At 41.1% G+C, this 13,936-nt stretch overlaps 1 protein-coding gene across 1 annotated transcript in view; it reads right to left on the reverse strand.

The window, feature by feature from the left end:
* Positions 1-13,936, reverse strand: part of GABRB3 (gamma-aminobutyric acid type A receptor subunit beta3) — a 474,798-nt gene that overhangs the window by 24,261 nt on the left and 436,601 nt on the right. The gene's annotated exons all lie outside the window — the stretch shown is intronic.

Consider the following 13,936-nt stretch of genomic DNA (forward strand, 5'->3'; position numbering starts at 1 on the left):
TATTATTATTGTAGCACCATTTATTTCATGGCACTTTACATGTGAAGAGGGGTATACATAATAAAAAAACAGGTAAAATAATCTTAATCAATACAAGTCATGACTGGTACAGGAGGAGAGAGGACCCTGCCCGCGAGGGCTCACAATCTCTAGCAGTTGTGTAACTGGCACAATCCGGGTAGAGAATCTTACATGACAATTCAGCAGGGGCAATAATCTTCAATACTCCACATTTGGAATGTGTCTGCAAGGCAATCGAAAAAAAAATCATAATTTTCTATTGGTTTAACCCCTTAGTGACAGGGCCAAATTTTTAAAGTCTGACCAGTGTCAGTTGCAATAACTCAGTGATTCTGAGAATGTTTTTTCGTGGTATATTATAATTTATAACAATGGTAAATTTAGGTTAACTTAATATATTTTATGTTTATTTATAGAAAATATCAGAAATTTTACAAAAATGTAAAAAACATGCAATTTTCAAACTTTGAATGATTATCCCTTTAATCCAGATAGTCATACCAAAGAAAAACATTAATAAATAACATTCCCCACATGTTAGCTTTACATCAGCACCATTTGTAGTGTTATTTTATTTTGCTGGAATTTTAGAAGGTTAAAAATGTAGCAGAAATCTTTCATTTTTTCAAGGAAATTTACAAAATTTATTTTCTTAGGGATCTATCCAAGTTTGAAGTGACTTTGGGGGTCCTATATACTGGAAAAAAAAAACAAAATGATACCATTTTAAACTCCACACCCCTCAACAAATTCAAAATTGCTCTCATGTAGTTTTTTTAACCCTTCTGGTGCTTTTCAGGAATTAATGCCAAGTGGCATGACAGAAATGAAAAAGTGTATTTTTACCACCTAAATGTTGCTAACTTTTGAACAGGCCACTATAGCCGGCAGACTCTAAGGCCGTGAATTGCCATTCAGACTATTTGGCTGTAAATTGCCATAGCAAACATCAGGACCACACAATCATATTCTCAGGGTGCCGATGGAGTTAAAGAGGTTAACCATTTATATGATGTAGTCACTATTGACAGCTGCATCTAAGAGGTTAAACAGGTATGAATGGTGTCAACCCTGATCATGGCTTATGCAGTAAGTTGTTATAGCTATAGTGTACAGTCAACAGCTGCTGCATTGTCACCTGTATGTTAGTCTCTTATATCGTAGGTCAGTAAAAAGATGTATTGGTCATTAAGGGGTTAAAAATAGCGTATCTTTATCTAGCAGTTGAGCTACTGGCGCAATCCAGGTAGAGATAATTTTATGTGACAATTTATCAGTGGCAATAATCATTTCTCTGCTGTTGGAGTGTGTCAGCAAGTACAAGTTTCACCATTGCACAATGTACTAAGTTTTCACAAAGCACAAAACATTAGCCATGTGATGTATACATACATGACCACTAAGTACTTGTTGCGGAAGCAGGAGGAGGAGGTGATTTCATGAATTAAATGGAATGGATTGATGTTAAGACAACTTGCTCCAACAAAAAACATTTGGCCTCCTTTTACGTTACGTTGCTGTCATCCATAGGGCTTACAAAGTCACCGGATATCCAGCCCTTGTTCAATTTTAGAAGAGCCAGCCTATCTGCATTTTCCATTGACAGGTGTATGCACCTAGCCATTATGATTTCACCAATCAAACTAAAAAACCACTCCGACAACACACTTGCAGCAGGGCATGGCAGCACCTCCAAGGTGTGGAAGGAGAGGTCAGGCCAAATGTGGAGCTTGGACAACCAATAGTTAAGGGTCACTGAAGAATAAGGAAGGATGCTGGTATGGTCACTTAAGTAGTCCTTCACCATCTTGGTCAACTTCTCCCTCCTCATCATAGTTACACCCACAGAAAGCACTTGCTGATGTGACAGTCTCATGAAAATGTGCCAGTTGGTGGACATTCCCCCGAGTTGCACCTGGTGTGTGTGGCCCTCTCCTGCACTCCTTGTGTGTGAAAAGAGCCGGTAGCTCTGAGAGCAGCATTGTCATGCTGACATTTAGCGTTTCCCACTCCCACACTACCTCCTCACCCCAACCCCTCTCTGTTGGAGTCCCTCAAGGCTCTGTCCTAGGGCCTCTACTTTTTTCCATCTATACCCTTGGCCTAGGACAATTCATAAAGTCCCATGGCTTCCAGTACCACCTACTGTATATGCAGACGACACTCAGATCTACCTCTCTGGCTCAGATGTCGCCTCTCTTCTGTCCAGAATCCCGGAGTGCCTGTCAGAAATATCCACCTTCTTCAACTCTCGCTTCATAATACTCAATGAAGACAAAACCGAACTCATCATCTTTCCCCCATCTCGCTTATCCCCCCTACCTGATCTATCTATTATGGTAAACGGCATCACGCTCTCTCCCGCACCTGAAATCCGCTGCCCTGTCCTTTAAACCGCACGTCCAAACTCTTGCCACCTCCTGTCGCCTCCAACTCAAAAATATTGCCAGAATCCATCCCTTCCTCAGCCCACAATCTACTAAAACTGTTGTGCATGCCTTCATCATCTCCCACCTCGATTACTGCAACACCCTCCTCTGTGGCCTCCCCGCTAGCTCCCTTGCACCACTCCAGTCTGTCCTCAACTCTGCTGCTCGGCTAATCCACCTCTCTCCTCGCTACTCCCCTGCTTCACCCCTCTGCAATTCTCTCCACTGGCTCCCAATTCCCCAATGAATCCAGTTCAAACTACTAACACTGATCTACAAAGCCATCCACACCCTATCCCCTCCCTATATCTCTGAACTAATCTCCCACTATCTTCCCTCATGTAAACTTCGAACCTCCCAAGACCTCCTACTCTCCTCCACACTTATTCGTTCCTATCACAACCGCCTCCAAGATTTCTCCCGAATATCCCCATCCTCTGGAATTCCATGCCTCAACACATCCGATTATCCACCACGCTCGGATCCTTCAGACGGAACCTGAAAACCCATCTCTTCAGGAAAGCCTACAGCCTGCAATAACCATTCTGCCGCCTGACCAACCACCCGACCTGCCGCCTCACCAACCACCCGACCTGCCGCCTCACCAAACACCCGACCTGCCACCTCACCAAGCACGCGAGTTGCCGCACACCGACCTCCTGTCTCTTCCCCATTATTCCGAATAATGTAAGTCCACAAGGACAGGGTCCTCTCCCCTCTTTACCAGTCTGTCACTGTAAATTTGTTTACGGTTAACGATATCTATAACCCTGTATGTAACCCCTTTTCACATGGACAGCACCATGGAATTAATGGTGCTATATAAATAAATAATAATAATAATAGGCTGGAGTCATACACAATGTATAAAAAAATCGGTCCATTTTAAATGGACGAGAATCGCAGAAATGTTCCCTGAACAGTGTTTCCATATGTCATCCATGTGGAATGCGAGGATGCGATTTTCTCACATGTAAGCATCTGTGTGACATCGGTATCACATCCATATGGCGAGATTTTCTCACGGCTTGCAAAATGGACATATAATGGATCCATGGGCTCAAATATTCATGAAAACACATATGTATATATATATATATCTATATTTATATATATATATATATATATATATATATATATATATATGTCAGTGACACACATACCTCTCTGTGTTCATCATCTCATTAAATACATTTACATTTGACCAGCTTAATTTTCCTGAAATTGCATGTGCCCCGACAACCAATGTGCGAAAATTTTGCACAGGCCAACTAGTTTATTATTATTAAGGGTCGAATTATAGCGTGTGGGCAGGTCCCAAATCAGTCGTGATGAGGCAAATTAAAACGCTGCTGCAGCAAAGCTAGTCCACCGAAAGCCTGAGATGACTTTCTGAAATGTTCGCTGACACAGTACCTTGGCAAATAGGTCCGGCAAGTCAGGTTATGTTTTTAAAAAACACTGTTAAACCAAGTTCAGCATGTAGGCCATGCATGGTACAGGTTAACCAGTTTGCCGAGCTTTAAAGCTGCCACCAAGTTACACCCATTTTTGTATATGACCAGACTCTAGTTGGCGGTTCAGAGGGGAGAGCAACTGATCGGTCTGTTCTTTTATCACCTTCAACAGCTCAGCTGCATTGTGAGCTTTATCACCTAAACAGATGAGCTTTAGCAGAGCATGCTGCCACTTTGCCAAGGCTATGCTGCAGACCTCCCAGCTGGGGAGTGATGGGGAGGCTACTTTTGGTGAGGAAGAGAGACAGGAACAGTAATACGAAGAGACTGAAACCCTGATGGAAGTTGGAACAGCTATTCTTGATGTGGGTAAGATGTGTGATGTTCCAGCCTCTGACTCTGTCCCAGACTCCCCCAGGTTCAGCCAATGTACCATAATGGAAATGTAGCATACCTGTCCACAAGAATGTTTCCACGTGTCTGTGGTAAAGTAGACCTTCCCTGTGATCATGTTGGCCAGAGCCCAACTGATATTGTGTAACACGTGCTTATGTAACACGTTGATGGCACATGGAAAAATAGTGTCGCATGGGAATCGAGTACTGTGGGGCTACCACTGCAAAGAGGTTGCAGAAAGACTAAGTTCCCACAAGTCGAAACGGCAACATTTCCAGGGCTATCAATCTGGCAATGTGGGTGCTTAGCAATTTGGCCTGTGGGTGGGTCGATATTTCTACTTTCTGTTAAAATTCTGAGGCAGTTACAAGTGAACGTTGAGCTTGGACAGCGAACTGGACGTGGTTGCTGACTGTTGTGTCTGTGCAACTGCAGGTTGTGGGCAAGAGGAATCAGCCCCTGCTTCATGGACAGCAGAGTGGGAAGGCCGTAACACAGGGGAAAGTGCAGTAGTTTCACCATCAGACAAAGATTCTGTACCCAGGCGTTCTGCCCACATACTGGGGTGCTTAGCTGCCGTGTGTTTTTACATGCTGGTGGTGCTAAGGTTAGCAGGGTTATTGTCTCTTATTAGCTTGTTTGCAAAATGATGCAAATTACAGTTGTTTTGTCTGAAGAAATTTCAGAAAAAAAACTGCCTTACAGGGGAACAAAGTACCCTTGTCCTGTTATCTAGCTGAGTGTGGGGGGCTCTGTGGAACAGTTGACTGAGTTTTCCCTCTGGTCAAACCACTACCTATTCTTGCCTGTTTTTGTGCTACGGATCCATCCCTGTCTGCACTGCTGTGCTCTCTAGGCATGCCACCATGCCAGGTTGGTTCAGTAGCCTTATCATCGACCATGTCATCTTCCAATTCCTCAGTCTGATCCTCCTTCTGAGTTGCAATTTTAGGCTGACCTGACAGCAACTGTGCGTCATGATTATCCTCCACCTCTTCAGACATGAATTGACCTTCCCTAGCGTGTCTTTCTCCTGGCCATTTGTGCTCGAATGTTTGGGCATCACTGCAGTCCACCTCCTCATGACCCTCTTTAATGGTGCACATTGAGAGGCCTGACAAATTACAAGGGAACGTAAACAGTTCCTCAGAGTGGCCAGAGTTGGGGTCAAATGTCTCCTGGGACTCTTGATGGTGGGAGGAAGGAGGACCAGGTTGAGGATTCAGAGGCCCAGCCCCTTGGCTACTGAGACTGGACTGTGTGGAAGACTTTGTATTGCTGCATGTCAACATACTGGAGCCTTTGTCTGCCACATCCTCACAATTGTCTGGGTTAGTCAGTGGTGTAGTGTGCTGACCACATTTTGACAGGAAGCTAGAATGAGATCCAGTCACCTTCTGATCTGTAACACGGCTTTGGTGGGCACCACCACATCCATGTCACTTAATGTCACCCTTTCTCATATTGAATGCTCTATGCTTATGAAAAAAAATTCCTGACAAGTACCCTCACAGAGGTGTTATGTACAAATTCAATATATCTAGCAATGTGTGGCAATTTTTTTTAAAGATTTCACCTTTATTACTCACGGCAACAGCAGACTCACGAAAATTAGAGATAGTCACGTTTGCGCATTTCGGCAGGCTTTGCTCCAGTCGCACAACTGTTAGATAAAGTTACGCCATTTATTAAACCAATATCAATTTAGGTTTTTTATATACCTCTTGTAATAACTGTAAAGTGTATTGTGATGTCCCTATCTTGGCATCTTTCAGCGTGTATGATAAAGACACTTTGCGTACATTTTTGGATATTTTTGTACATTGTGCAAAGGTCAAATTTCTACTCTCAATCTCTATATATTCTATTTTTATAATTTGTTTATTGTGTTGCCCTTCTCATGGTCTCTTTAAGTATGTATCTGGTAACCTGATGTTGATTTTTGGTTGTGCACTTGGACATTTTGGTACAAGAATACATTTAAAAGCACCACACAATTTTTCAATTTTCAGCCTTACACAGAATAATAATATGAGCAATGAAACATGCTCTATATATGCTGCTAATTATAAAATCTTACCCACACATCCCTTTATAAAGGGAAATTTGACATAATACCTCTGTTAGCATATGTCATATATTGTTCATATACGCAGCACTCTAGTAGGTGGGCGGAACGCCTGGGTACAAAATCTGTGTCTGACAGTGAAACCATTCGCCCTTCCCCTGTGTTACGTCATTCCCCCTCTGCTGTCCAGGAAGTAGGCAATGAGGCCTCATGCCCACAACCTGCTGTTGCACAGACACAACATTCAGCAAACATGTCCAGTTTGTTGTTCCAGTGCAGCTTTCACTTGTCCCTACTCGGCATTTATGTCTGTTCACAAATTGTTAGTTAGATAGAGCATACAAATTTGTTTGCACTTTTCATTGTATGGTATGGATAAACACTTTCTCATCCCCTTAAGAAAGCAAGTACGAAAATAAGCGAAAAGCGCGTTGGGGGCTATTTAGGATCTGACCCGGTGCCTCTTGCCTGCTATATTTACTGGTAAGCACTGCTCTTTATGTTTACTGAGTTTTTTGCTACTTCTATTTACTTGATTTACTTGATTGGTACCTACAGTATCTATCATATTGAGCAACCCTCTGCCCATATGTTCACCTGCTGAGCCGGCAATCGACACCAGGGGTTCCTCTTTCTCTTCCATCCTGGTGCACTCTATTACTGTAATTTTGTACCTTTTTGTAACAATTTATTATGTGTAGTTAATAAAATATAATGTTTTACACCTATACACTCCTTCATCCTCCTTGTTTCATACTTGATATGGAGTTGGTGTTTTCCATGTTTTTTTTGTTTTTCTTGCACTATTTAGTGCTATTTTTTCATTAACCAATATGCTATCTGGTATTGATATTATTTATATTATATAGTCACTATTGACATCAGCATCTAAGGGGTTAAACAGATAAGGATGGTGCCAACGCTGATCTAGCAAGTTGTCAGCTATAGAGTACAGCCGATAACTGCTGGATTGCCACCCGTCAGGGGATGCTATTCTCTTTTATCGCAGGTCAGTAAAAAGACAATAGGTGGTCATTAAGCGGAAAAGGTACATTTTTGGTGGCAGAAATAGTTGGTGCAGGAGCAAACATTTTGAGATATGCAAGAAACCAGGAAAGTGCCTATGGACTTCCTGTTTAGGTTCTCGATGCATAACATCAAGCCATATAGGACCCATTCAAATTTGCAACTACTCTCTCCAAAGGCTGCATAGCAGTCATATTTCTTCTGACAAAATAACTATTGACTAGTATGGTAACACTATATTAATTCACCCTCTTCTACCATGTTTACTAGATTCATATGGTCAAAGAAAGACAAACATAACGGCTCCAGTCAAGACCTAAAAATGGCACATTTTGGTCACTAGTACATTCAGTAACTTCCTAGACATTGATCTTTCTTTATGTGCACAATGTGTTCGGAGCTACAATATCTTGGCTTCAAAATCCATTCTGTACTCCTGTTACTTGTCACAGCAAGCAATAAAATAAAGCATGGCGATTACACAGTATATATGCAGTTCTTTTTAAAGCTACTCTAGGCAATGTTGTATCTATTCCATCCTGATCATGGAAATACTGACTCAAACCTTTCCTACATAACGAAAATTGCAAATGATAAGCCTAAAATTGATGAACTTTCATAATAACATTAGCGTGAAGCACGGATCTGAAACGCAAACATTCACTTATTCACGTGAGGCAGTAAAATTACAAACACTACCGGCAGGGATTGTTGACATTCGGACAAAATGGCATTACATTTAGCTAAATGTGGATATTATTTATTGTATAGTTACTTCCGTTGTAAAACTGTCACTGAAAACATAAACTATTTTGCCCGACACTGGCATTTCGTTAGTTTTTATTGCGCTGTGTTTTCTAATCAATCTGTCACATGATGGAAAGTACTAATTCAGATTATTCAGCACAGTAAGAAAACTGAATTTCTAATATTACAGCTGCAGAAACTTGGTTGTGCAGGAAATTTTATCAGGCCGAACGATAAGTATTAAATATATCAACGATTCTAAGTTAAGGTTGAGAGCGAACTTGTATATAATATATAAATTATTGAAATGGCTCAATAGTCTAATTAAAAATAAAGTCATTGCTTAAACATAAATCTTTGAACAAAATGTAGAACAACATACGGTATATAAATAGTACAGCAGTTGATTATATCAGACTTGAGTTAGCTTATAGAATTGCTATATTCTACATGCAGTATAAATTTGCAGTTTACAATTCACATTTTTGTTTTCATTATGCCTTTATGACAGAATTACAAATTTAAAATAGCCTCAAATTGCTCTCTTTTAACCAATCCTGAATCTCCTGAGCTATCAACCATCATCTGTTCATGAAAACCGGAATACAGAGTAGATGCAGATCAGCACTAGTGCCCCATGCTAGCACACAGCAGTAGCAGATAACACCTCTGTGCTATAGCCTCAACAATAAATAGTTATGGCCTATTTGCAGTCCTTTCAACATTTGCTTTCCAGTAGATGGGGGACGATGGAGCGCACAATTTTATTTGCTTACCTTCAACCCAATTTGGTAGGCCTCAACTATGTCTTTCACCTGCCCCATTCCTATCCCTTAATATACCTCTGTATTCCAGCACTTGGCATCACTGCAATGAAAACATTGGGAAGTGCTGCTTTTCTAGAGGTCCCTGGATGATTCTGTGGCGTCTGGGAAATTCGCCAACAATTCAGAAAGATATACACTTCTTCCAGGAGCCTTCTAGACGTCTGGGAGAGTTGGCAAGTATGCGTTACAGATGAAATTGACTTCTGCTATTATGTCATTGTGTGTTATCACTTTCAAGGCAACGTTAAACAGCTGTTATGAGATTTGAGATAACATGAAACTCATAATTGATATTGATAAGATTAAGGGTAAGATTTATTAAAGCTGGCTTCAGTGAAAAGTGGAGCAGATAATAGGGATGAGCGAATCTATACAAATCAACTTTGAGTGAAATTTCATAAAATTTGCAGGCTCTGGCAAATTCGCACTTATTATGATTTGACTTTTGCAAATTGCCCCAAAAATACCCTGAGCTTTTACACATTGGACAAAACTGTATCAGCCAGAGTGGTCTAATATAGCCCCTGGCAAGCCCGCGTGGGCTTCCTTATAATGCCTTGCCGCTATCACTTCACTTAGTGTAGCACAGCTAATCAGGAATGACTGTTATATCCACTATAAAAACTGAGGTAGGAAAAGCAGCAGCCATTTTTTAGACTTGTACAGCTTAGAAAGAAGACCTCAGAGTGCACCGCTCGGCATTAGAGATAAGGAGAGAAATATCTCAAATTTTCTACAGCTACTGCAGAGTTTGGTATCTGCAGTGCTGAAGATAGAAAATGGGAGTGCTAGTCTGTGAATAATACAGAGATACAATTAATTGGGAGAGAGAGAAAAAAAAGATAGGTTCCAGCTGCTACAGACTCTGTGTGAATTGATTGACCCATGATACAATTAAATACTCAATTAGGTTGCCATTTAATAGACAAAAACATTTCATTCTTCAAACATAGAAAATTAAACAGTAATAAAAATGCCCATTTAACTTTTTGCTCTCTTGTTTTACTAGTCCAATTTGACAACCGTACACTACATAACAATACTGTAGGCCAGGGGTAGGCAATCAAATTTCCCAAATGGTCACATGAGATAGTGTGACCGTTGTTGAAGGCCAAAAAAACTAACCAAACAGAATTCTTCCCATTATTGTTTTATATCAATTTTTATCATTTAATTTTGAGCACAATTAAGTCTGCTGACTAGATAGTTTTGCAAATACATGTTACGATAGGGCTCATTGTAATATGTATTCTTACTTGTAGCAGCTAATTAAAAACATATAATTTACTGCTTTTTAAATAGTTTATATAAAACCATAACTCAGACTACTACTGTCAGTTAGTCCTTGTATTTGAACGCGATATGATGCTCCATAATCCTCAGACACAGTATGGTGTCCCCATATAGTGTTATGTCACCAAACAGCCCCTCAACTGTATGGTGTCCCCACACAACCCACCTACACAGTATAACATCCTCACAAAGCCTCACTATACAGTATTATATCCCCATGCGGCCCCATGCAGAAAAACATCCCCACACAAGCCCCTTGCACAGTATTTTGTCCCCACAGAAACCCCACAGAGAAAGATGCAGCCACACAGCCCCCTTACACAGTATTATGTGCCTACACAGTCCATTTACCCAGTATTATGTCCTCACACAACCACCATGCAGAATGGTGTCCCCAAGTATCCTTCATACCCTCCAACCCAGAGGCATCCAACTATGTATGAGCAAATTCCCTGCCTAACCAGTCCTGTAAAACATTGATTGAAAACAAGGTATAAAAAAGCATTTGTAATGTCCCTGTTTCCTATGATAATGAGGGTTTTGACTAGCTGTTGGGGTGTTAGTTGCCCCAAAATAGTCAGCCCTCTTTCCATGTCATCATGCCCCCGTGAGTGTGATAACATAATTTGCACAAGCGGCATCATTACCGCTCATGAAAATCTTTTAGAAGATAGCTTCCGGTCATGCGTAGTGCACACCTCTGAAGCCAGGCTTCAGAGACACAGTGACACTGCTGGAATGAGCAAAAGCGCATGAGTGAGATTTGCATGAGCGACGATGATAATTATATTATCATGCCCACAGGGGTATGATAACATGGAAAAAGAGATTACTAGCCTGAGACAACTAACGTCCCATCGAATAGTCAAAACCCTCATTAGCATAGCAAACTGGGACATTATAAATGCTTTTTTTATACCTTCTTTTCACTCACTAACGCTATACAGGGCTGATTAGGCAGGGAATTTGCTCATTCATAGGTGAATGCTACTGGGTAGGAGGACATGGGGGATCTGACAGGTTCCCTTTAATGGAATATATGGCACATTATACAGTACAGACCAAAAGTTTGGACACACCTTCTCATTTAAAGATTTTTCTGTATTTTCATGACTATGAAAATTGTACATTCACTCTGAAGGCATCAAAACTATGAATTAATACATGTGGAATTATATACTTAACAAAAAAAAGTGTGAAACAACTAAAATTATGTCTTATATTCTAGGTTCTTCAAAGTAGATACCTTTTGCTTTGATGACTGCTTTGCCCACTCTTGGCATTCTCTTGATGAGCTTCAAGAGGTAGTCACCGGGAATGGTTTTCACTTCACAGAAGTGCCCTGTCAGGTTTAAAAAGTAGGATTTCATGCCTTAAAAATGGGGCTGCTATTATCAGTTATGTTGTGTAGAAGTCTGTGGATTCACAGCTGATAGTCCTACTGAATAGACTGTTAGAATTTGTATTATGGCAAGAAAAAAGCAGCTAAGAAAAACGAGTGGCCATCATTACTTTAAGAAATGAAGGTCAGTCAGTCCGAAAAATTGGGAAAACTTTGAAGTGTCCCAAAGTGCAATGGCAAAAACCATCAAACGCTGCAAAGAAACTGGCTCACATGAGGACCGCCCCAGGAAAGGAAAACCAAGAGTCACCTCTGCTTCTGAGGATAAGTTTATCCAAGTCACTAGCCTCAGAAATCGCAGGTTAACAGCAGCTCAGGTTAGAGACCAGGTCAATGCCACACAGAGTTATAGCAGCAGACATATCTCTAAAACAAAACAACAACTGTTAAGAGGAGACTTTGTGCAGCAGGCCTTCATGGTAAAACAGCTGCTAGGAAACCACTGCTAAGGACAGGCAACAAGCAGAAGAGACTTGTTTGGGCTAAAGAACACAAGGAATGGACATTAGACCAGTGGAAATCTGTGCTTTGGTCTGATGAGTCCAAATTTGAGATCTTTCATTCCAATTACCGTGTCTTTCTGCGATGCAGAAAAGGTAAACGGATTGACTCTACATGCCTGGTTCCCACTGTGAAGCATGGAGGAGGAGGTGTGATGGTGTGGAAGTGCTTAGGTGGTGACACTGTTGGAGATTTATTCAAAATGAAAGGCTTACTGAACCAGCATGGCTACCACCGCATCTTGTAGCTGCATGCTATTCCATCCGGTTTGCATTTAGTTAGACCATCATTTATTTTTCAAAAGGACAATGACCCAAAACACACCTCCAGGCTGTGTAAGGGCAATTTGACCAAGAAGGAGAGTGATGGGGTGCTACGCCAGATGACCTGGCCTCCACAGTCACCTGACCTGAACCCAATCGAGATGGTTTGGGATGAGCTGGACCGCAGAGTGAAGGCAAAAGGGCCAACAAGTGCTAAGCTTCTCTGGGAACTCCTTCAAGATCAATAGAAGACCATTCCCGGTGACTACCTCTTGAAGCTCATCAAGAGTGTGCAAAGCAGTCATCAAAGCAAAAGGTGGCTACTTTGAAGAACCTAGAATATAAGAGATATTTTCAGTTGTTTCACACTTTTTTTTTAAGTATATAATTCAACGTGTTAATACATAGTTTTGATGCCTTTAGGGTACCGTCACACAGTGCAATTTTGATCGCTACGACGGCACGATTCGTGACGTTCGAGCGATATAGTTACGATATCGCAGTGTCTGACACGCTCCTGCGATCAGGGACCCCGCTGAGAATCGTACGTCGTAGCAGATCGTTTGAAACTTTCTTTCGTCGTCTAGTGTCCCGCTGTGGCGGCATGATCGCATGGTGTAACATATATCGTATACGATGTGCGCATAGTAACTAACGGCTTCTACATCGCACATACATCATGAAATTATCGCTCCAGCGTCGTACATTGCAAAGTGTGACAGCAGTCTACGACGCTGGAGCGATATTGTTACGATGCTGGAGCGTCACGGATCGTACCGTCGTAGCGATCAAAATGCCACTGTGTGACGGTACCCTTAGTCTGAATGTACAATTTTCATAGTCATGAAAATACAGAAAAATCTTTAAATGAGATGGTGTGTCCAAACTTTTGGTCTGTACTGTATATCTCATTCACATTAGCATTATTTTGTCGGACATTTCCACTGTCAGTTTGAATCCGTGTTCTTCTCATACACCAATTCTGCAACACAATCTTTTGCTCAGAGAGCTTTCAATTCCATCAATTACAATTCTAACTTTTCTGATGCTTAGTAGTCCCCTAACCCACAAAAAAGATTTTTGGATGACTAAATTTTGAAAACAGTAAACCTGTTGATGATCCTGGAGTAGTAGGGATAATTTTTGCATGGCTTGTTAATAAGGCACTGCTGCTTTCTTTTCAAAGCGTAAACCTGTTGGTGATCCCCACACAGGGATAATTTTTGCTTGTTAAAAAACTAACTTTTTCTTTTAACAAGCCTTTCCCAAACAGGAAGCATTTTTGGACCATTGCTTGTCAAAAAGCCATGGCTTCTTCTGTGCACACGGTCTATGTATAAACACCAGCACCTGACTGACTGACACCTGGCCGAGAAAAAAAGAATAATTTTTGGACTACTTTTACAATTTAAAAGACCTAAAAAGTCGGTTAGTGTACTGGGTTGTTAAAGATACTGTTGATTACTACCCATTATCAACATTTTATCCATAATCAGATAAATGAAA

The sequence above is a fragment of the Ranitomeya imitator genome, chromosome 3, assembly GCF_032444005.1.
Source record: "Ranitomeya imitator isolate aRanImi1 chromosome 3, aRanImi1.pri, whole genome shotgun sequence".
NCBI lineage: Eukaryota > Metazoa > Chordata > Amphibia > Anura > Dendrobatidae > Ranitomeya > Ranitomeya imitator.